The sequence below is a fragment of the Myotis davidii genome, unplaced genomic scaffold, assembly GCF_000327345.1.
Source record: "Myotis davidii unplaced genomic scaffold, ASM32734v1 scaffold69, whole genome shotgun sequence".
NCBI classification, from domain to species: Eukaryota; Metazoa; Chordata; class Mammalia; order Chiroptera; family Vespertilionidae; genus Myotis; species Myotis davidii.
In genome coordinates, this window is record NW_006300363.1 from 2,075,480 (window position 1) to 2,099,451 (window position 23,972).

The 23,972-nt window shown below is 40.6% G+C and overlaps 1 protein-coding gene and 1 long non-coding RNA gene across 4 annotated transcripts in view; both read left to right on the top strand.

Annotated features, from left to right (window-relative positions):
* The window catches only part of PITPNC1 (phosphatidylinositol transfer protein, cytoplasmic 1), a 262,521-nt gene that overhangs the window by 40,746 nt on the left and 197,803 nt on the right, over window positions 1-23,972 (top strand). The window lies entirely within an intron of this gene.
* LOC107185129 lies at window positions 3,154-5,788 on the top strand. Its single transcript, XR_001516044.1, has 2 exons — window positions 3,154-3,367; window positions 3,949-5,788. It is a non-coding gene; the product is annotated as an uncharacterized LOC107185129 (long non-coding RNA).

The window sequence follows — 23,972 nt, forward strand, 5'->3', positions numbered from 1 at the left end:
TCTGATTATATGCTATATTAAGGTGTTTTCTGAGCAATAGTTTTTTTGGGTTATTTTTTACACCAAAAATTACCAATCAATGTATTGAGAAGAAAAATGAGAATTCACCACTAACTTGGATGCTAATACAGTAGTCCCGGCTTATCCTCAGGATGTGTTCCAAGACCCCTAGTTGATGCCTGAAACCACAGGTAGTACCAAAAACTCTATATACACTATGTTTTTACCTACACATACCTATGATAAGGTTTAACATATAAATTAGGCACAGTAAGAGATTAACATCAATAATAATAAAATAGAACAGTTATAACAATATATGTAATAGAAGTTATGTGAGTGCTTTGGGACCATTATTAAGTAGAATAAGGTTTACTTAAACACAAGGACTCCGAGGCCGCGACAGTCTGATAAATGAGTTGGCTACTCAGGGACTAGTAGGTGGGTTGCATATACAGTGTGTATGTGCTGGACAAAGGGATGGTTCACGTCCCTGGTGGGATAGAGGGGGACCCTGCCAGATCTCATCACATTACTCAGAATGGCACACAACTAAAAACACCAATTGCTTATTACTGAAATTTTCCACTTAGTATTTTCAGACCTGGTTGACCACAGGTAACTGAAACCGCAGAAAGTAAAACTATGGGTAGGGGGTGGGGAGCTGCTGTATAATGAAATTGTTGAAACCTTCAAGTGCACTGGGTCTTATTTGCTAGATTGTTTGTATTTCCCCAAAGCTGTGCAATATTTTTGTCTGTTTTAAACACTGTAGTGGGATTTACTTATTTATTTCTAAAATGGCAAAGCGTCACTTATCTCTTGATTCTCTGGCCAAAAAGTTTCCAACATGTATCGCCAGTTTATAGAGACAGTGATATGACCTGTTGATGAGTATTGAGCCCAAACTTCCGGAAAGTATTATGGAGAACTGAACAGTGCTTCGAAAGCCAAGGGTTTCTCTGTTCATTTTGCTTATCTGAGCCATCTCTGTCTTCATGTCTCACATAAATTGTGAAAGTTACTTGCCATGACTGTCTTAGAAGCTAGATCTGTGTCACAAGGTCTGGTTGAGTGTGGCCTTGCAGTAACCTTGCTTTTATGCACATAATAAAATAGTCAGCACTATATGCCTCAGCATTGCATTCCATGAAACACTCTTTGGAAAGTGTTTTAAATTTTTATTTCTATTTTATATGCTTGGACTGATAGCAGCCACATTTCACGTTCAAAGGAAGGAAAGAGAGAAATTACACTTGTGGAGTGTCTTCTTATTTCACTTAGTCCTCAGAATGGCCCTGTGAGTGAGATATTATCATTCCCACTTTACAAATGTGGGCCAGGGGTGCTTGCATGGCTGATCAGTGATAGACTTGGATTCCTACCTAGATGGTCCCTACTCCATAGGCATGCTCTTTCCTCTACCCAGTTTTACCTTCCTTAAAATCCTAAAGCTGGAAGGAGCACTAGCGGTGATTTATTAAAGATTAAATAACTTGTTCAGGATTATCAAAGAAAATAGTTGGGGGAAGGCAGTTCTTGTATTCGGGTTAAGGTGAGAGAGTGGTCCACAAGTTTTATCCATTGAATGATCAATTTTACCCAAGTACTAAACCAAGTGACATTCCTCAGCTTAACTTTGATAAATGAATCATACTCCTTTGAAAATAACTTGTAGTTCATGCTCTAAAAAAAGAACCACCTCTACAATTTTGAAAATTATTCCTTTTAATGGCAGTGAAAACCTTTGGCTTTTATAGACATCAGCAGCAGAGATGTTCGCTGATGAGCACCTGTGAGCTTTCTCAAACTCAGTATCTAAAAATAATGATGGGAACAGACAAAGCGACACCATATTTTTTGACACATTTAGTCAAAAACTTAAAACTTCCTGTGGAGGTAAGCAAAGTGGAGGGCATGAAAAATGACCAAAATGTACTAGTCACACTTGAACCTGCTTTTGCCCACCGCTATATTTATTTGCCCTCCCTGCTGAGATGGCTCACCTTTGTTAGCATTTCATCCAGAGCCAGTTTACTAAGCCCATGCACAAATTCGCACCTCATGTGGACTTCCATAACAAATTTTAACTTGATACAATTATTTCTTTTGAAAATGGAACTTTTTCTTTTTCCAAATTAAAAATTAGCCTCGTGCTTGCTTCGGCAGCACATATACTAAAATCAGAACGATACAGAGAAGATTAGCATGGCCCCTGCGCAAGGATGATGGCATGCAGATTTGTGAAGCGTTCCATATTTTTTAAAAAGATATATTTTATTGATTTATTACAGAGAGGAAGGGAGAGGGATAGAGAGTTAGAAACATCGATGAGAGAGAAACATCAATCAGCTGCCTCCTGCACACTCCCTGTTGGGGATGTGCCTGCAACCAAGGTACATGCCCTTGACCAGAATCGAACCTGGGACCTTTCAGTCTGCAGGCCAGCGTTCTATCCACTGAGCCAAACCGGTCAGGGCCATATTTTTTTTTTAAAGAAAAAAAATATTAGCCTCAAAAGGCATTTACCAGGATCGAGAATTTTAAAACAATGAAAAACCCAAACAAACGGGCTTTCATTCCACAGTGGAGATTCAGAGATGTTTTGCTCTTTGTCAGCAGTGTTGGAAAAAACATGTAACCACCTAAAATGAGCTATTTGAAGGGACCACGCTTAATTGGTCGGATGTGTAAATTCTGATTAGTTTTAAAAAAATAATAATTTTTAAGTATAGTGTTCAGTGTACATTCACACTGTTGGGGCAGCCATCACCACCATCCATCTCTAAAAGTCATCTTGTAAAAGTGGAACTTTGTGCCCATTAAGCAATAATTCCCAATTCTGCCTCCCTCCAGCCCCTAGCAACTGCCATTTTACTTTGTCTCTATGAATTTACTACCTGATGTAGCTGTTCAGTTTTTCTTTTTTTTTTTTAAATATATTTTATTGATTTTTTACAGAGAGGAAGGGAGAGAGACAGAGAGTCAGAAACATCGATGAGAGAGAAACATCGATCAGCTGCCTCCTGCACACCGCCCACTGGGGATGTGCCCGCAACCCAGGCACACGCCCTTGACCGGAATCGAACCTGGGACCCTTCAGTCCGCAGGCTGACGCTCTATCCACCGAGCCAAACCAGTTTCGGCCAGTTTTTCTTTTTTAAGTCTCCTTTCTATTTAGCATTAAACTCATATACCATTTCCTGAAATAAAGCCAATAGAAGTTAAATTAATGAAAACTAACTAGAATTTTTCCTGAGTTCTGCTTTCTTTCCAAGGCAGAGTATGACAAGATGGATCCATATCCATATTTTGGGTGGCATTGATGACTCAGATAATGACCTATACCTTTGCAGCAACAACTGAAGTGCTTGAAAATTTAAATTCAGGGGTACCTAATACTATCTTGTCATCTAACAGAAAAGTACATTTTTGTTTAAAATACTAAGATAGGAAAAAGTACCTGGTATTTTAGAAGCATTTCAAACAAACAAGGTTGGCACTGACAAGTGTTCTTCTATTAACATAGAAGACAGAATATTTGATTAATGATAATCCTTTATTCCTGTCCCAGGAGGAAATAGATATTAATTGGACCCTTTTTCTGAATAAGGAAGTGTAGTTAAATGTGAGTTTTTTAAGGAATATTTTTTAAAATATCCTCAACCGAAGATACGTTTTTATTTTTAGAGGGAGAGGAAGGAAGAGAGAGAGAGGAACATCTATGTGAGAGACTAACATTGATTGGTTGCCTCCTGTACGTGCCCTGATTGGGGATCGAACTCACAACTTTTTGGTGTATGGGATGACACTCCAACCAACCCACCCAGGGCTAAAATCTTATTTCATTTTATTCTTTTAGGATTTTATAAATGTTTAACTTAGGAGAACAAAATAATTTCAGTCATTTAATTTTGTTACATTTTCATTCTTGTCCAATTTTCTTAGTGATGTCTATAGATAGAGTTTTTAACTCACTAGCTGACAACCTGGATTTCATTCAATTTTATGGGATGATGGTCCTGCCACTGTCAAGAAGTTTGTTCCATGCACTATCCAAGAAAATAATGGGATCTAGAAACATGTTAGTCCTGCATTTCGATCCAGCCTGAGAGCATTTTCCAGTGTGTCTGGGCAACGTTACAGGTGTATTTAACCTCTAATGCACCTGAAATATTAGACCCTTGTAATACAGAGTCATAGAAAACAAAACCCTTGTTAAACCAGTCATTAGCTATTAAACAAAACAGAGAAACAACACTGGATGGATGTTTGAGAAAACAAGACGTAATCACTGGCTTGTATGGACAGGTAGTTCTGAAAACGGGCATGTCTTCTGAAATGTGTTAGTTCCTTATGGGCAGTGCCCTGGTGACATAGTTCTCCATGAAGAACATTTTGCTGAGTTTGCCGTGATCTGAAATTATGATGCTGCTGCTGTGGATGAAAAGACTAATGCGGCCCCTTGATATCTTTTCACACATATCCATCATTCTGGTCATTCAGCCTCCATAAAAGTGATGCAGTGGATAAAAGTGGTTTATCAATATTTTAAAAATGCTGTGAAAATGGATGGTTCTTTTGTTCAATGAGACAGGTTTAAAGATATGAAATATGGTTATTGAATTCCCTCCCTCCCTTAAGTGCAGAGAGTAGGGTCACTGGAATTACATTCAATCAGTAGGGTACAGACTGTACCGAATGTGGGGGAGACCCACACCCTGAACCATTGAAGGCCATGATGAATGTTCATTTTTTTATATTATGTTTTTGCTGCTCATTAAGAGGCACCGTGTCCAAAATGAAAAACCTTTAGATTCGGGATTCAATAGTTCACTTCTTTTGGATTGTGCCTGATGGGAATTTGGACACCGCCGAGTGTAATTATGTTTTTCAGCAATGTGACTTGTGGGGCTGCAGATATGGGTGTGCTTCAGCGATTTCTTGCCAAGATCTGGCTGAAAAGGAGCTGGGTGGTTGTTTTTTAAAAATATAGTAATTAGGCTATTAGTTGTTCAAATGGAATAATTCCCTTAAGCCTTTTCAAGAAAAACACTTCCAAAAAGGTCAAGTGCATTTAAAATTAGCCATTATTTATGTAGGTGTTCAGCCTTTTGCCCACAACTCCTCCAGGAGTTGTTTCTTTTTGGAAAAAAAAAAAATGTTGCTTGTGTCTGTCAGAAATCGTACGATTTTTCAAAGAGGTTCAGAACTGGTTCTTAGGTCAAAAGCAGCCAAATCCCTGGCTTCACAGAAGGTTCATCATAGAGTCATCTCTTTGTCATCTGCGGAATGCTACCCTGAGTGTTCCCCTGGCCTTTGGACAGTCTCTTCTGTGGACCTGGAGAAGGAGCTGGCAGGGGCCTTACCGGCCGCTCAGACGGAGAAAAATTCAGAACAAAGTAAAAAAGAGGCAGCGAATTGTGGGGTTGGATTGGAGCCCAGGCCTGTGTTGCTGACCTCTGGGCTCAGATCTGCCCTGGGATGGAACCCGCTCACCCGATGCAGACTCCTGATGGCACGCCACCGCCCTATGCCTCCCCCACGACACACCCTCTGGGTGTGTCTCATCTTCTAGCTGGAAGATCGGCTTTCTTTCTGTTCTTATTGGGCCTTTTTGAATTGCAAATCAGCCAAAACTGACAGCGGTCACATTTTAAGTCCTGGTAATTGCCCCAGCTCCCTCAGGGAGTTTCATCATTGTAAAGAAGTATAATTACTTCCAAACGTTATTTTTCTTTCATTTTCTCTCTCTACCCTTTCCTTTAATTAAACACTTTGCATTTTATCACTTGTGATGTCCTATTTGGGTTTTCTGGTGTGGGCTGGTGCAGTATAGTGAGTGTGAGCATGGACTTAGAACAGCAGTTCTCAACCTGTGGGTTGCGACCCCTTTGGGGGTCGAATGACCTTTTCATGGGTCGCCTAAGACCATCGGAAAACACGTATATAATTACATATCGTTTTTGTGATTAATCTCTATGCTTTAATTATGTTCAATTTGTAACAATGAAATTGGGGGTCACCACAACATGAGGAACTGTATTACAGGGTCGTGGCATTAGGAAGGTTGAGAACCACTGACTTAGAAGAACTGGCCGAGTCCTTGCTGTGTGATAATCCATGAATTGTTTTAGGAAGACTCAATTTTCCCATGCCTCAGTTTCCCCAGCTTTCAACTACTTCTCTTTTTGACTCCATCAAAGACTGATCACGTGAGATATGGAGCCTACACATGTAAGGGGTGATGATAATTGCCCATCTGTGGGTACTGCATGAATACCTAGTAAACATGCATTCCCTGAGCTATGCACAAAATGATCATTGTCTCACACTTTAAACCCCTTTATTTTAGGGGGACCACCTAGTACACTTGGAGTGTCTACTTTCCACATGGCTCATGGGAAGGAATTCTAAGGTAGATACCCAGAGGATCTGAGTTTGCAGAGTGGAAATGTTATGTTATAGTAAAAAATGGATTAATTTATTTCCAGCCCTGCAGGGGCTATGAGTTGCTTCTTAAAATTTTACTTTCCATCACCGTGATGTTTACTAGTATGTTGCTATGGTGGTGTGTCTCTTGCTTGGGTGTCAAGATTGACATTGAAAATAGATAGGCCAAAATAACAGCTTAACAGGTGGCTGTACTTTGTGATGTTTGTAAAACTCTTTTGCAAAGAAGTCTAGTGCAAGTAAATCATGCAGCTGTGCCCTCTTTTTTTTTTTTTTTTTTTTTTACAGTCCTCTCCTTCCCATATTATATATAGACTTCCCGCTTCTTTTAAGCAGTGCCATGCCGATTTCCTGCAGTAACCCAGGGAAAGACTTTAGCTCATTTTATTTAGCAGTGGATATCCTTTCCTCATTTTATGTAATTGGAGCTTCTTCCTAAAAATAACCCTTCTTTTCTTAATGTGATTCTTTTTATAGCTGATGTACTCTTTATTTAAACGGAAGGCCCCTTTTTAATGTGCCATGTACACATACATATAGATTCATACACAGATATACATATATTTGTATTTCTTTGTAGGCATAATCCTTAGTGAATGTGGTAGTAGAAATTGTTTTCCAATGACCTGTCGTTAAGCCTTTACTTATTTATGATCATTTTTTTTCCTTTTAGATAAAATCATAGAAAGAATCCAAGTGTTAAAACAGTTCAGCTTCCTACACCCTGTCCCAATCCTTTCTATAATAATCTTGCATAGTGATCATCTTGCCATTCAGCTTAAGCACCAGCATGGGAGGGTGCTTGCTCTTTTGAGGTATGACCTCTTCTCTGATTGCCCTCTGCGTTTAGAAGACACTTTCTTATGCTTCGTTGATGTCTGCCTCCCTAGAACTTTCATGATCGTTCCTCTTTTTTTCCCTCTAGAGTGACACAACCATTTCCATATGCTGAGTCTTTAAATATTTAAAGACATGTCATCCTTTGGTTTTATCTTCTATGATTTCATATTCACAATTCCCCCAACTATTCACTTTATGAAATAAATGGTTTCCAGATTCCCATCTCATTCCAGTGGTCCTCCTTTGATACTGCCCTTTAAAAAACATTGAACAGCCTGGCCAGTGTGGTTCAGTTGGGTGGGTGTCGTCCTGTGCACGGAAGAGTTGCTGGTTCCATTCCTGGTCAGGGCACATGCCTGGGTTCCCGGTTCGATTCCTGAACGGCGTACGTTTGGGAGGCAACTGATGGATTTTTCTCTCTTACTAGTACATCCACATTTCTTTCCCTTTCCCTTCTTTCTCTAAAAATCAATAAAACATATCCTCAGGTGAGGCTTATACATTTTTTAATTTATGAACACTGAAATTGGAAATTTATATAATTTTCACATGTCACAAAATATTACTCTAATTTTGATTTATTTCAACCTCTTAAAAATGCAAAACCGTTTGTAGCTCTTGGGCCATACAAAGGCAGGCATGGGTGGGATTTGACCCCAGGTATTGGAGGGCCAGTAGGGAAAACACGGAACTTACTTCAGCACCTTATGCTTTGGAGATGCTCTAGCATCATCGGCATTGGTGGTCAGGCCTTATCCAGGAGATCTGCTGGTACTGCTAAGTCTCTTTTTCCAGTGTGTATGAAATCTACCAAAAACAGCAGCCTCATAGCAACAGCAAGCATTACCACAGGACTTTTAAGTGTAAATGCGATGAGTAGCATCTGCTGATTTCCAATTTGACAAAATGTTTTTGATTCGTGCTTCTGTTATTTGATCATGTTAGCTGCTCCTCTTGGCTGAGTGGCAGATGTGGTTAGCATGTCCTTCTGTCTTTATGTGACTTTCCAGTGACATCTCAATCCTAAAATATAGCTCGTAACTGCCTACCTTGGTTGCAGAAACCAGTATGCATTTGGGTGTAGAAAGGAAGCCTTCAATTATATTAATAAGCTTAAGAATGGATTATGCTCTACTTCCTCATTACTTTTAATTTTTAAAATAAGGTTTTCATTAGGTATTTTTGAAGCAGTTTAACTAAGATTATAATTTAGCACGTGGAGGAGAAAATTTAGTAAATGGTGAAGCCACTTGTTTTTAGTGTCTAAGCATTTAATTAAAATGATATATTTGTCTATGAGGGCGTTTGGTTAGCAAGGCTTTGCTTTGCCGGAGGAAGGGAAAACGCAGAGGGCCAACGTCAGTGGAACATTCCAGTGTTCCAGGACCTCTGTGTTAGTTATCTCCTGTCATCCTTGCCGCCATCCGCCAAGGCGCATGCTATTATTTTTATTTTTCAGATAGGGAAATTGAGGCTCACAGGATCTGCCAAAGGCACGCAGTTAGTCAGTGGCAGAGCTGAGTCAAGCCCAGGGTTCTTCGGCTACAAATTCCACTTGTGTTCTCCAACAACACCATTGCTTTCTATAGCCAAAGGGCAGCTCACAGTCATTCCTGGGCAAGTTAATCATATCAATATAGACAGTTGATCCTAAAATGGCTATCTATTTCTAAATTATTTATTGAAACAATACATTTCGGAGTATATGTCCCAGAATCTGTGATATAAAATAAGAATATTAATCTTCTTAATGAAAACAAGAGCGTTCAAGTTCAGATTATTTGCATTTGCCAAATTTTAGTGAAACTAGAAACATAGATACAATTTTAGATTACGTTAAAGCTATTATAAATCATGAGGGAAACCTTGATTGTTTTTAGAAAGCTTCTGTGTTTATCTAGTCTGTATCTTGCAAAAAAGCACTTCAAGATGTCATTATATAAATGTTCTAATAGAAACTAAGAGAGCCTAGATGAGAATGTGTGATAATCTAAAGATATCATTTAAGTCAGGGCTTTAAAAACACATTACTTCCAGTGAGAAAGGAAGTCTTGTAGGCATGCTCTAATTTCACCTCTATCTGAGTCCTTAAAAGCAGATTTCTAAGAGGGAGATGAAACAGATTTTCAGAATAAAATGTTGAAGCTGCTAAAGTAAAATATATTTCATATTATAATTGCTTAATTGTGTGAAATGGGTGCCTTAATAATAGTTGGTGCTGAGATTATTCTGTGAGGGAGCTGGTTGGTGGCTGCTCATGGTTTAGATTATGAGCTCCTCGGAGGAAGGTGATTGTTACCGCCTTTTTTTTTTTTTTTAACTCCCCACAGTTCGTTTTATGGTGCTTTGCACATGGTGGTTGCTTAGTTGAGGTTGATTACTACCTAATGGTCATTTAAGTTCAGATATAATTTTTGTACTGATTGTGGCTTGAAAAATGGGAAAAAATTACTCTTTAAAAATTTTGATTTTATTAACTATTGAATAGGTATGAAGCCATACACCCATGAACCCATTGCCCCTCTTAATAAGTAGGATGCGCCCTGGCTGGCATGGCTCAGTGGTTAGAGCCTTGGCCTGCACAGAGAGGGTCACAGAAAGTCACAGGTTCCATTCCCTCCCGGTCAAGAGCACAGACCTGGGTTGCAGATTGGATACACCCCTTTACCCCTCCTCACCTCACCCCTGTTGGGAGTATACAGGGTGCAACCAATTTCCCCTCCCCCGTCCCTCTCTCTCATTGTCTTTAAAAATCAATCGGAAAAAATAAGTAGGATGAAAGAAGTTCATTTAACACTTTATATGCTCCTCCCTGGATCCCAGGCTCTCTCTGCACATGACATTAGAGAGAATGTAGTCTTTAACAGCTTCCTGTTTCTTTCTATTCAAGGTTCATGTTGAAATATAATTCACATACTATAACATTCACTCTTTTAAATATATTACAGATAAGTAGTTTTTCGTATATTCACCAGGTTGTGCAACCATCACCACTATCTAATCCTAGAACATTTCTTTCACTCAGAAAGAAACCCTGTACTCATTGGCAGTCACTTCCCATTCTCCACTTTCCCCAGCCTTTGGCTACCACTAATTTACTTTGTATCTCTTTATGGATTTGCATATTCTGGACATTTCATATAAATGAAATCATATAATATACGGCCGCTGTCACTGGTTTCTTTTCCTTAGCATAATATTTTCAAGGTTCATCCATGTTGTTGTATGAATCAGTACCTCATTTCTTTTAATGGCTGAATTTCCTTGTATGGATATACTACATTTTGTTTATCTAATCATCAATTGATGGACATTTGATCTACTTTTTGGCTATTATGAATGCTGATACTGCTAACATTCATTTACAAGCTTTTATTTGGGCACCAGTGTTTAATTCTTTTGGATATGTACCTAGGGGTGGAATTGATGGGTCATCTAAAAATTCTGTTTACGTTCCCACCAGCAGTGGATGAGGGTTCCAGTGTCTGCACATCCTTGCCAACACTTGTTACTGACTTTTTATTCTAGACACCCTAGTGGGTGTGACAGGGGTGTCTCATTGTGGTTTTGATTTGCATATCCTTAATGACTAATGATGTTGAGCATCTTTCATGTGCTTATTGGCTATTTGTATCTCTTTAGAGAAATTTCTTTTCAAGTTATTAGTCTTTTTATTGTTGGGTTGTAGGAGTTCTTTCTGTATTCTAGATATTAGAACCTTGTCAGATACATGCTTTGCAAATATTTTCTCTCGTTATGTGGGCTGTCTTTTCACTTTTTTGATAATGTCCTTTTAAGCACAAAAGTTTTAAATGTTGATGAAATCTAATGTATCATTTTTTGTTGTTGTTCCTTGTGCGTTGGGTATAATATCTAAGAAACTATTCCCTAACCCAAGGTCACAAAGATTATATATATGTTTTCTTCTAAGAGTTTTATCGTTTAAGCTCTTAAATTTAGGTCTTTTAAGTTCATTTCGAGTGAATTTTTGTATATGGTATAGGGTAGTAGTCCAAATTCTTTCTTTTGTATGTGGCTATCCATTTGTCCCAGCCATTTGTTGAAAAGACTATTTTTCCCCATTGAATTGCAGAGCTTGGTCTTTTTTCACTCAACATTTTGATCCAGAGGTTTGTCTAACTATAATTCATTCATTTTTATGGCTGTATAGTATCCTTTATATGAATCTGCCATAATGTATTTTCCATTCTTTGATCTGGGCCCAAAGGCTTGTTTCCAGAGTTTGGTTTTTATGAACACTGCTGCTGGGAACATGCTTCATGTTTCTTACTACCCACGTATGAGAGTGTCTTTCTAGGGGCATGTCCCCGAGAGTAGAGTTACGCACATGTTTTCCCAAGTGATTATAATATTTATGCTGCTATCATCTATGTATAAGAGTTACATTTGGGAAAACTCAGTTTTTAAACATTCTGTTTGTTTAGTGTCTCTTTGAAAACAGCCATTACCTAAAGGAAAAAAAAATAGTATTTGCAAGTGAAATTTGCCTTTTAGGCTTCTGATATTTTATTAGTAAAAATTATTTTAAACAAGCAAAAGGTCAATAGTTGGAGAACCGAGTATGCAATTAGTGTCTCTTTAAATTTGTAAATTATTAGTGTGAGGGCTTAAACAGATCTTTGGCAGGTTGAGGTGATGAAGCTTTTTGCTGATAGTAAATGAGCTTGTGTGCTCATTAAAGCTATAGCACAACTACTACTGCTCTTTTAGTCAGAATCCAGAGCAAGTGTAATGTAGCAGTTGGCAGAATCAGGGTATGCGAGAGTAGGAAGGATGCTTCCCTTTCTTGGTACCTTAGACCTAGCCCTAGCCCTAGTCCTAGCCCTAGCCCTAGCCCTACCCCGAGTCCTAGCCCTAACCCAAACCTTAACCCTATCCACATCAGAGAAGCACGTGGGGAAATGTTGCAGCTCAGGGTGGAGCTCAAGGACAGAATGCCCGTTATGAAGCAAGAATGAGGGTGGAGGAAGGAGGAGATTGGCAAGATGCTCCAGCCCTAGAGGCACTCATAGGTCATCAGGTTCTGTATTTTAAAAAAAACTGGAACTCGAATACAAGGAGGCAGCTTGATCTCAGGAATAAGTTGATGTTATGACTGTTCATGTTTCCCCCACCCCCAAATTCAAATATTGAAACCCAATTCCCTATGTAATGGTGTTTGGAGGTGGGGCCTTTAGAGGTGGTAGGTCAGAAGGGTGGAGCCCTCAGGAATGGGATTAGTGTCTTTATAAAAGAGACCCCAGAGAGACACAGAGAGAAGACAGCCCTTGACGAACCAGGAAGTAGGCCCTCCTCACCAGATCCTGAATTTGCCTGTGCCTTCACCTTGGGCTTCCCAGCCTCCAGAACTGTACGAAGTAAATTTCTGTTGATGAGCCAATCAGGCTATGGTGTTCTGTTATAACAGCTCACATGGACTGAAACAGCTGTTACTATGCACAAGAGCATGAAGAACGTAGTGGGCTTAACCCTTGCTCCTCCCACAGAGAGTAATAATGGCCATCATTTTGGGGCTACTTAATATGGGCTAAGTGTTTATATTAATGTGTTTAATCCGCACAAAAGAATTCCATAACATGGATTCTACTGCTACCCTATGTTACAAATAGAGAATCTCAGGCACTGCTAGTGAGTGGCAGAGTCAGGATGAACCCAAACATTCTGATTCCAGAGTCCAAGCTTCTCCACTATGGAACTTGCTTCCCCTAGAAAAAATGAGGGCTTAGGGAGTCAAGTAATCTTGGTTTCTAATCTTCACTTCAATGTCATACTATCTCTATGATCTCAGACAAGCCAACCAAATTTTCTGTTACTCAGAATTTCCTTGTTTATAAAATAAGAAGCCTGGTTTGCAGGTTACATATGGAAGTGCCTCACAGTTGGTCTAGCCTGCAGTAGGTACTCAGTAAGTATTCATGAATACTACTTTGACTAATAAACCCTTCCAAACTGAGGACAGGACTTGGCCTGGAGCCCAGGACAGGGTTTAATGTGTATGTGAGGATAAAGTTGTTTATCTGCGGGAGGAGATACGAAGGTAGAAATTCCAAGCAGGTTCTGACAGAACCAGGTGCTCCTGTCACTATCCCCAGGATGCCTGGAGTTAAGCAACTCAACTCAAGGCAAGATGAAAATCTTGATGACTCCTCACTCACTCTGCATCCCTGTATTTATGCTCTTGGTCTTTGTGACCTTTGACCAGCCGTGGGCAAACTATGGCCCGCGGGCCGGCCCGTTTGAAATGAATAAAACTAAAAAAAAAAAAGGACCGTACCCTTTTATGTAATGATGTTTACTTTGAATTTATATTAGTTCACACAAACACTCCATCCATGCTTTTGTTCCGGCCCTCCGGTCCAGTTTAAGAACCCATTGTGGCCCTCGAGTCAAAAAGTTTGCCCACTCCTGCCTTAGACTCTGATTTAATTCTAAGAGAAGCAACAGGAAGATGATAAGGACCACTATGTTATTTCCTCACATGCTTCTCTTTATACTTGTTTCTTCCTCCCACCACTTTAAAAAATATATATATATTTTAATTGATTTTAGAGAGGAAAGGAGAGGGAGAGAGTGATAGAAATATCAATGAGAGAGAATCATTAATTGGCTGCCTCCTGCATGCCCCACACTGAGGATTAAGCCCACAACCCGCAATCTTGTCCCCTGACCGAGAATCAAACTGTGACCTCCTGGCACTCAACCACCGAGCAGCCAGCCGGGCTCCCCTTTTTTAAATTGTTTCCCATTTGCAGATTTCTTCCTAGTTTGTATCTATTGTTTTTCCATTACAGTTTTCCTCTGTAATTAGTTGGTTACTGGATCTGATGTCGGTGTATTTGAGCGTTTGAGAATGATGGAAGAGAAGCGGAATGCATAGGAGTAGAAAGAATGACAGTGGGAGAATTGGATTTATTGTTCCCCTTTTTCCATATGAAACTAAAACTGGAGGTTAGATCACTCAGAGAATTCAGTGTTTTCCAAACTGCTTAAAAGAATGACTTGGTGTGACCTGGTTCAGTATTTCTGAGGAGAGGATAAATGAATTTGTATTTTTAGTAAAGACTTTCCATGACTATAATAAACCAAATACAGGAATCAAACTTAAACCTTCTTTAAATAAGGCCTCCAAGTTGGACCCATTCTCTCAGTTCCAGAATTACTGAATATTTTTATATAAAGTACCTAATTTTTTTCTTATTATGGAAAAGTTGAAAGCTACATAAAAATAGAGAGAATGATGTACCCTTACCCAGTCTCACTAGTTACCAACTCATGGCCAAGTATGGACGTGCTTTTGAAAGAGAACAGAGGTGTTATTAAATAGCAAAGGCAGGGATTAAAAGTGACTGTGCCTCCTTTATTTGTGATAAAATCTAGAAACTACCAGATGTCCATCAATAGGTAAATGTATCAACCAATTGTGGTAGGTCCATTCAATGGAATACTTCTCAGCAATAAGGAAGAACAAACTGTACACACAACAATATGGAATAAATAAATATGCTGAATGAAAAAAGTTGGACAAAAACAAGAGTACTTTCTTATGAACCTACAGAAATCAGACCAGTGGTTACTAGAGGCTGATAAGAGAGGTGATAAGAGAGGTTAATTGCCAAGGGACATAAGGAAATGTCCTTGTGGGCACATTTTTGGAATAAAGGAAATGTGCTCTATGTGGTGCTGTTTAAACAATTTAGATCAACATTTATTGAACTATACACTTAAAAATGAATTTTATTGTACTATTTATATCTCAGTACACCTAACTTAAAAAACAAACAAACAAACAAAAAACCTGGTGGCATCCCATTCCCTATAGAATAAAGTCCAAACTTTCAAACACAAATTTCTTTACACAATGGAATCTCAATCAACTTTACAGCTTATTCATTCTTATTCAGCCACCCAACAAATAGTCACTCAGTGCCTGCCACATCAGGTTCTGTTAGGTGCAGTACATAGACAGTCCCAACCTCAGCCCCAGTCCTCAGGCATTTGAGAGCAGAGGTCTGCAAAATACATTATGTAGGCCAGTTCCTGTTTGCCACCTAATTCTGTATATAATGTTTTACTGGAACACAGTCACACTCATATTTATGTCTTGTCTATGACTTTCACACTGCAACAGGAAAGCTGAGACCATATACCTTTCAAAGCCTAAAATATTTAACCCCTCATTTAGAGGTAGAGACGGATGGACAGTAAACATCAAAAATAAAGCACAGATAGGAAAAATGGCAAATCATGTTAGTGCAATGCCAGTAGACAATAACAGCGGCAAAGGGGAAATGCTTTCTATAGGGAGCTTCTCATGCATCTTCATTGACAGTTCAGTTGAAATTCTCATCATCTGCCCAGTATATTCTGTTTTTCTGCTTCCATGGCCTTGCACACTCTCTCCATCTATTATGCTCTTTTGTTGCTGTCCACTACTGCCTCAGTTCTACTCATCCTTTAGGGCCCAGCTGAAATGCCTCATTCTCAGAGAAGTTTTCCCTTCTCCCCTGTCATAATTCATTTCTCTCCTGCCTTTCGTTAGCTCATGAACCTCTCTGGGGGTCACTTCCAATCGATTATAAGTTTCCTAATAACAAGACCCATGTCACATTCTCTGAGTCTCTTGGGTCAGCACAGCCTCTTTTTTACAATGAATCCAAGCCCCTTTCTGTGACATTTAAAATCCTTCTGGGCAGACTTCTCCCAACCTCACCCTCTGTGCCTCCCTTATATCCTGCGCTCTGGCTAAATCAGACTAATTATGGTTCCCTAAATGTACCATGTAGCCAACTTTTAATGTCTCTTCTCTTCATTACCTTGCCTTTCTCTGAAATCAGAGCTAATGAACATGGACATGATTACATAATGGCCTTGACATGCCCTTAATAAATGAAATCTTAAAATGTTCCCTCTTTCAAACCCAGGAACTCTTTCTGACTTGATTCTTTCTGAACCTTTGTAACATTTTCGGAAGATTGTGTTGTACTCTTCCTTCTTCTGGATGATTTGCAAAGAACTTTGCTCAAAAGCAATAAAGACCCGACTTACTAGTAGATGTGATAAATATGCAATAGTCACATATTTCAGAATGAAAAAATTGACTTGTAAGAATCGTGTTTGCCCAAAGAGCAAACCTGAATGTAGTTTACATTTATTATATGTGTAAAAATGCATTGCTATTCTTTACTGTAATTTGCTCATATGTTGAAGAATAATTGCCAAATTGCAGGCACAGCAGTTTCTGTGTTTATGTATGGATTAATATGGAAAATAGCGTGGCTGTGACTGGAGTCTTTGAACACAGATACCAACTCTGAAAAATTCACTTAACTTTCCAAGTAAGAATGTCCCCTTTTGTATATAAGTGTACACCCTGTTTTTATTGTTCATTTGTGTTGCTATTTTATTTACAGTGGAGTTTTGCATAATCTCACTCACTGTAAGATTAGATTAAGACCCTATATTTTTCCATAAACATAGGAAAAACAAGGCGGTCATGGAGAGCTGGGGCAAATGCAGTGTATTTCTGTCTAAATTCTTACCCACCTCTCCCAGCCTGTTGTTGGTGTCCCCAGGTGCAAGGCGGCTGATGGATCTGGGTAGGGTCCTGCCATACTTGAGAAGTTCAGTTTTTGCTGTACTATACATTCTTGTGTGTGTGTGTTTGATACATTATTTACTTATTTAACTACCATATGCCTTTTTTAAAAATTTAACTTGGCCTCTACATCATCATTAAAGAAGAACCTATACAAATGATCCAAGTTGCTTTTTTTTATTGTTTTTTTAAATTTTTTTTTTTGTTAAACCTCACCTGAGTATATTTTTTCTCTCATTGCTTTTCAGAGAGAGTGGAAGGGAGGGAGGGAGGGGGAGAAAGAGAGAGAGGGGGAGAGGCATCAATGTGAGAGAGACACATTGACTAGCTGCCTCCTCCACGTGACCCCACCAACTGTGGAGAGTGAACTTGAAATGTAGTGTCAGCAAGGGAAGCAGAAGCAGTTAACTTGATTTACATATAATAATCTCTTGGGGGCCAGCCTTCCGGAGTCCTCTAAGGCCCATTGCTCAAGAAACCTATAGTATTTAATGACCTGAATTGAATCTACTTTCTATAAAATTCTGGATGTCTTGTGCTGTGGATCATGTATGAATTTGCACATTTTTGTTTGTTTGTTAATCCTCACCCAAGGAAATTATATATATAGTTTTTTTAAAAAATTGCTTTCACAGAGAGGAAGGGAGAGGGAGAGAGAGATTGAAACATCAATGATGAGAATCATTGATTGGCTGCTTCCTGCACTCCCCCTACTGGGGATCGAGTCTGCAAGCCCGCATGTGCCCTTCACCGGATTCGAACCTGGGACCCTTCAGTCCACAGGCCAACGCTCTATCCACTGAGCCAAACCGAATAGGGCCCAAGGATATATTTTCCATTGATTTTCAGAGAGTGGAAGGGAGGGAGGGAGTGGAAGAGAGAGAGAGAAACATCACTGTGAGAGAAGACACATCAATTGGTTGCCTCCCACATGCGCCCTGACTGGGACTGGAGATCTAATGAACCTGCAACTCTAGTATGTTCCTTTGACTGGGAATGGAACCGGCAACCTTTTGGTGCTTGGGCCGACACTCTAACCATTGAGTTCACTGACCAGGGCTGCACACTCTTTAAGTAACTAATGGTCAACTTTACTGCTGTTAGCATACCTTTGCAGTCAGTACTATTGTAAAGGTCTCCCTAGTTTCCCACAGACAGGGGGTTCTGACTGCTTGGCCAATGGAATGAGGTAGTATATTGGGGTATCCTTTCCTTGGGAAATGTGTGTTAGAAATCTCCCTGACAGATTATTTGAGTCTTAAGGCTTCCAGGAGCATGACCTCATTGTCAGGAGATGATCAGATAGTAGATTAAGATCTTATTGCCTTACAGACTATACAAAGCTCCTGATACCTATTTTTATTAGAGACTAAATTTCTATCTTGCTCAGTTGGTTTGTTTATGGCAGCACTGCTCTGCCAGTCCCCGAGAGAAGACAATTTTACACTAAAATGGAATATTCTAAACTGGCTTAGTAAATAGTGACCTAAAAATTACAGTGCAAAGAAATGGAATTGCAGTGTTTCATGCAAAAATTCCCTATCACAAGAGAATTCCATTTTTCATTCTTTGGGTGGGTGGCAGATTTCTGCCTGTTCCATGAATCAGTCTTCCTGGGAGGGAGGAAACAAAAAGGAAAGACATCAGCAACCAAGGATAGCATCACTTTAGGAAGTTGCTTGATTAATCATGATGAGAATGAATGTCCTCGACCGGAGAAAATAGACGTTGCTGATGCCTTGGGTTGTGTTCAGGGATCTCTCAGCCTGTGAGAACTTAAGTATAGCTTGGCCTTACAAAGCAACTAGCTCCTTGCGTGCAAACTTATTTGTCTGGTAAGGGTTAGAGGACAGCAATCTCTTTGCCCAGATTAACACTGGGTTGATAATTCAGTGAAATTGAGCAGACTGGCTTGCAACCAAAAGTAAAAGCTTGCTTAGGGGGAGGAGGAGAAAGGGAGAGGGAAAATGTGAAAGCAGGTGCAGGTAATGGGGGAAAACAGGTATCTGTGATGGAGAAGTGGAAACTTCCCAATTGTTCGTCAGCTCTAGCTCATTGGCGTGGGTTCTAGAAGTTTCCTGTTTCTGAGGTGGAGAATAGATATGGTGCACTTCCTACTAAGACAGATTTTTATCCAGCAAGCATCTCAAGTTGCTTTGCCAGGCTCGTGGGTCCTTCTCTGTGTCCTTGCCTCAAATTCTGTGATCCAGTACATGCCTCAGATCTAGAGCTAATACCCATCTTTATACCTGTTGGGGACACTTTCTAGTTTTTTTTTTAAAAATATATATATATTATTGATTTTTTACAGAGAGGAAGGGAGAGGGATAGAGAGTTAGAAACATTGTTAAGATAGAAACATCGATCAGCTGCCTCCTGCACAACCCCCACTGGGGATTTGCCGGCAACCAAGGTACATGCCCTTGACTGGAATCGAACCTGGGACTCTTCAGCCCTCAGGCCGACGCTCTATCCAGTGAGCCAAACCGGTTAGGGCACCACTTTCTAGTTTTAACCTTAAGAATGGTATCAGGAAACTTCTGAGAAAGGGAGGAGCCTATTTTTCCTGAATTACAGAGTAAATTGATTCATTTAAAAAAACCAACAACAAGAAAGCTTTGTTCCAGAACAATTCACATCTGGCTACACTTAAGGCACAAAGTTATCAGAGATAAGTCAAGCTCTCATTTTCCTTTGTGCTCATGGGCCTGACATTAGTCTGTCTTTGATCCCTGAGGGGTGGCCGGAAAGCGATGCTTTTCAGATTGAAGCTAAAAGAAAAAAAAAAAAGGCAGTCTGTGGAAGGGAATATATTTTATTGATCAATGATTAGTGAGTCTTTTTATGGCACACTTGTGTTAAGTACGATTTCAAAACCTTCAAAGGAAGGTTCTCAGGAATGACTAAGTCATAGCCTGTTGGCATGCCCCCAGGCTGTGACATAGTCATTCCTAGGAACCTGGAAACTGGAGCAAAAATTTCAATGCACGGCCAACTTTCTAAACTCTTGGGGGCACACAGAGATGAACCAGGACAGTTTTCTACTTGTGTTTTTATTTTCATTTCATTTCCTGACATTTAATATATTTTCTCATCATAGAAGCATTCAGTGTCTTGGTATCAGACTTATTTTTCTTCATTTCTTCTAATGAAATCAATACGAGTCGTCTGTATGTCATGGAAGGAAATTCAGAAATGCCTAAGATGGGTTCTAATCCGTAATTACTCAGAATCTCACCATCATGAATAATGCCTTACCCATGATGTTAACTAGAACCTACTCAGCTCTAGTCTTTTTTGGGTGTAGAGGGAAAGATGACCCTTTGGGAGACCGCTGCACACCCCTTCCAGGTGTCCTCCCTTCCAGGTAGGCTGAGAGAAGGCTTTCTTCGTTATGCTGCTTGTGAGAACTTGGCAGGTAGAGCAAGAACTGTTAGCTTATCCCTCATGTTGGCTTCATTCACACAGACCCATATACAGGATGAATGTCTTTTACTGTGTTGCCAGAAGACTTGGGAACCAAGGAAGGTAACTTTCAAAACCCATTTATGCTGTTCCAACCCTGTTGTATAACGCAGTATTGCATAAGAGCCAGGTTGTTCTACCAGATGACACCCTTGTCCAGGTTATAGCTGTTCTTAAAATCACTTTTTATGAAGTCCTACTCTTTCATGGCCTTAATTTACCTGTGCCTTGATTTCCTTCCCTTCTTGAAATGTCGCAGAGATAACAGTGCCCATTCATCTACTAAATATTTGTCAAGTTCTGGGAATACAATGTTGAATGAGCCAGCAAGGCCTTCCTTGATGGGGCTCACCTTCTAGAAGGGCCAAGGCAATTAGAGACCTTCCAGAAATAATATTGAGAGGCGGACTCCCCATGTAGGTGATACCTCTGGGCCAAAAGGAAAGGACTTCAAATTGAAATTAAGGGTTACAGTACGAGAGATGAGCCAAGAATTTGTGAACTCCCAGAACCCAGAAAGGTGAGCTGGTGTAACTTGCAGGAAGTATGATTCAATCATGACTGTAACAAAGAAGGCTTAATTTAAGCAAAATCATCTGAAGAAAGGCCATGCCCAGTGTATGCTTCCAAAGAATAAAAGGAGAGGTAGAGAGAAAAAATGAGACAGCACCTCCCCAGGCCTGTCCTAGGCAGAGATGGTGTCATAGCCCTTTGACAGTGTCTAACTATCATTGCATAGAGTTTGGGGGAAAACAAATAAAAGACGGAGTTTTGGAGATAGACTGAATTAAAATCCCAGTTCTGCCCGTTCGTACTAGGTGCTTGACCTTGGACAAGTCACTTCAACAATCTGAGCTTCAGTTTGTTCATCTCTAGAAGTGGGCTGAGAAGTGGTGGTTATAAGGACGTGCCTCACTGCCTTCTGGGTAATATTCATTCAGTAAATGTCAGGTCTGCTATGAAGGACGGAGTTCTGACTTGAACCCAGCTGTGTCTTGATTCTGATACTCCCAAGACTTTAGAATACTTGCCTTTTTATATATATACTAGAGGCCCAGTGCATGGATTCGTGCACGGGTGGGGTCCCGGTGGGTGGGTGGGGCAGGACGTGATCGGCCCTCCAGGTGAGCGGTGGGATGCCCTTGCTGGCCTGGGATCCAGATCCATCTCGTTGATGTTCGTGCCAGTTGTCAGGAGCCACTTGGTGACTGCTTTTATATCCTTTCTTCCTTGTGGAGCATCTAGGGAGGGGAAGCAGCCACAGTGCCCAAGGCTGACTTTCAGGAGGCTGGCGGCACTGTGGGGATCTTGCTGGCTGCACTGGTCCATCAGTGCCTGGCTGTTCTCCGGAGATTGGACCTGCAGGACTACTGAGGGAGTTAATGGCTGCCACTGGGCTGGTCAGCCATCGGGCCATCGGGCTGGTGGGCCGCTAGGCTGGGTCTGTCAGCTGAGTGGTGCTCCCGCTGTGGGAGCGCACTGACCACCAGGGGGCAGCTCCTGCGTTGGGCATCTGCCCCTGGTGGTCAATGCACGTCATAGCAACTGGTCAACCGGCTGTTCTAGTCGTTTGCTCATAATGGTCCATAGGCTTTTATATATATAGATACGAGAACGAATTTAAGAAAGAGAGTCATTTTAATTGTATTCCTGCTTAACTATGAACTATTTTGATATGTTGAACAAAGTCCATTGATTCCTTGTGGAGGAGGGCTTGCTGCAGAGTGAGTCAGGCGTCTGTGTTATTAACTTGTTCAGAAGCTTTTTGTGGCAGATTGATTTTAAAAGCCCCCAACAAAACAGAGGATTTTATTTAATAGAAATACTGCCAGGATGGCATTGAGATTTTGGTTTGGCTTTCAAATCATGCAGTACAATTTGAATAAAGGTCTTTTTCCTGACAGACATAAGAATCATCATGTGTTGGGGAAATACTCTCCATCATCTCACAGGGGCTTAACCTGGGGGAGGTGCTATTCACCTGGAGAACCCTGTGACCCTGCACAGCAGGCAATGCTTTCTTTTTTAAAGATGAGGATATGGGCTGAATATAGAGAGTTGGTGAAGTCTGGTTACTAGTATTTATATTTAGTTTTTATTGATTTTAGAAAGAGGGGAAGGAAGGGAGAGAGAGAGAGGAATACGTTAATTTGTTGTTCCACTTATTCATGCATTCATTGGTTGATTCTTGTATGTGCCCTGACCAGAGATTGAACTCACAAACTTGGTGTATTGGGACGATGCTCTAACCAATTGAGCTACCAGACCAGGGCTGGTTACTAGTATTTTCAACTTACAGGGTTGCATGGTCTACCCGCATTTGAATGTGATGGGTATGTGCCCAATGTGTCTATGTGGGTTTCTACGCTGTGGTTCTAGGGCAAAAGACAAAGAGAAGAAAGTTGCTAAACAAAAGCGGAGGGTTTCCATATTTGTGCCCACTGGCCTGGTAGGAATGTGTGGCCCCATCCACATGTGCAGGGTTGCAATGGCCCTTCTTAGGTGACTTCACCTGTGAATGATCTGGATCAGTTTCACAGGAGAGATTTTGAGTAGATTCCTTGCAGCCCTGGAAGTCACACTTGTCTGAAGTTGGTTTAGCACCAGTCCAAATCACATTGGTGTTCCTGTTAAATTTTACAGGTATTCGTATGCCCCTTAATAAGTGACCTCTGTAGAGAAAGAAGAATTACTGTGCAGGAAGAAATGGCCACAGCTTATTCAGGAAACCCTTGCTACAGGCCAACTTTTTCTTGAGTCCGCAGGCTGATGCTCTATCCACTGAGCCAAACCGGTCCCAACTTTTTCTTTAAGGGCTACTGACTTTTACTGGTTTTGCAGGCTGTAAGGTCTCTATTTTAAACCCTTTTCATCTCATGGCACATATACTTAAACTAATAAAATTCTGTGGCACACCAAAAAATCCTATATAATAAAAGGTTAATATGCAAATCAACTGAACAGCTGAACGACTGGTTGCTATGACATGCACTGACCACCAGGGGGCAAACCCTCAACGCAGGAGCTGTCCCCTGGTGGTCAGTGCACTCCCACAGGGGGAGAGCCGCTCAGCCAGAAGCCCTGAGCCGGGCTCATGGCTGGTAAGCATAGCGGCGGTGGTGGGAGCCATTCCTGCCTCTGCAGCAGAGCAGAGGATGTCCTACTGACAGCTTAGGCCCACTCCCCTAAGCCGTCAGTCAGACATCCCCTGAGGGCTCCTGGACTTCCAGAGGGCACAGGCCGGGCTCAGGGACCCCTCCACCGAGTGCATGAATTTCAAAATAAAAAGGTATAATTTTGATTCATTCACACCAGATGGCTATTGTGCTGTTGTCATATGGGAAAAGAGGTCTGTTTCCCTGACTAAATGGTCAGGTACTGCATGTTCTAAAAATTATTGGGGCACACCCATTGAACATCACTGCTCTATCACAGTCATTCAGTTCTGCTATAGCTCAAACAGCCATAGGCAATAGGTTAGACCGGAATGAGTATGACAGTGTCAATAAAACTATTTACCAAATAGGTTGCTAAAGATTATCATAAACTTCCTGTATGCTTGAGAGTGTAACATTCATACTTTAGAGTAAGAAACAGA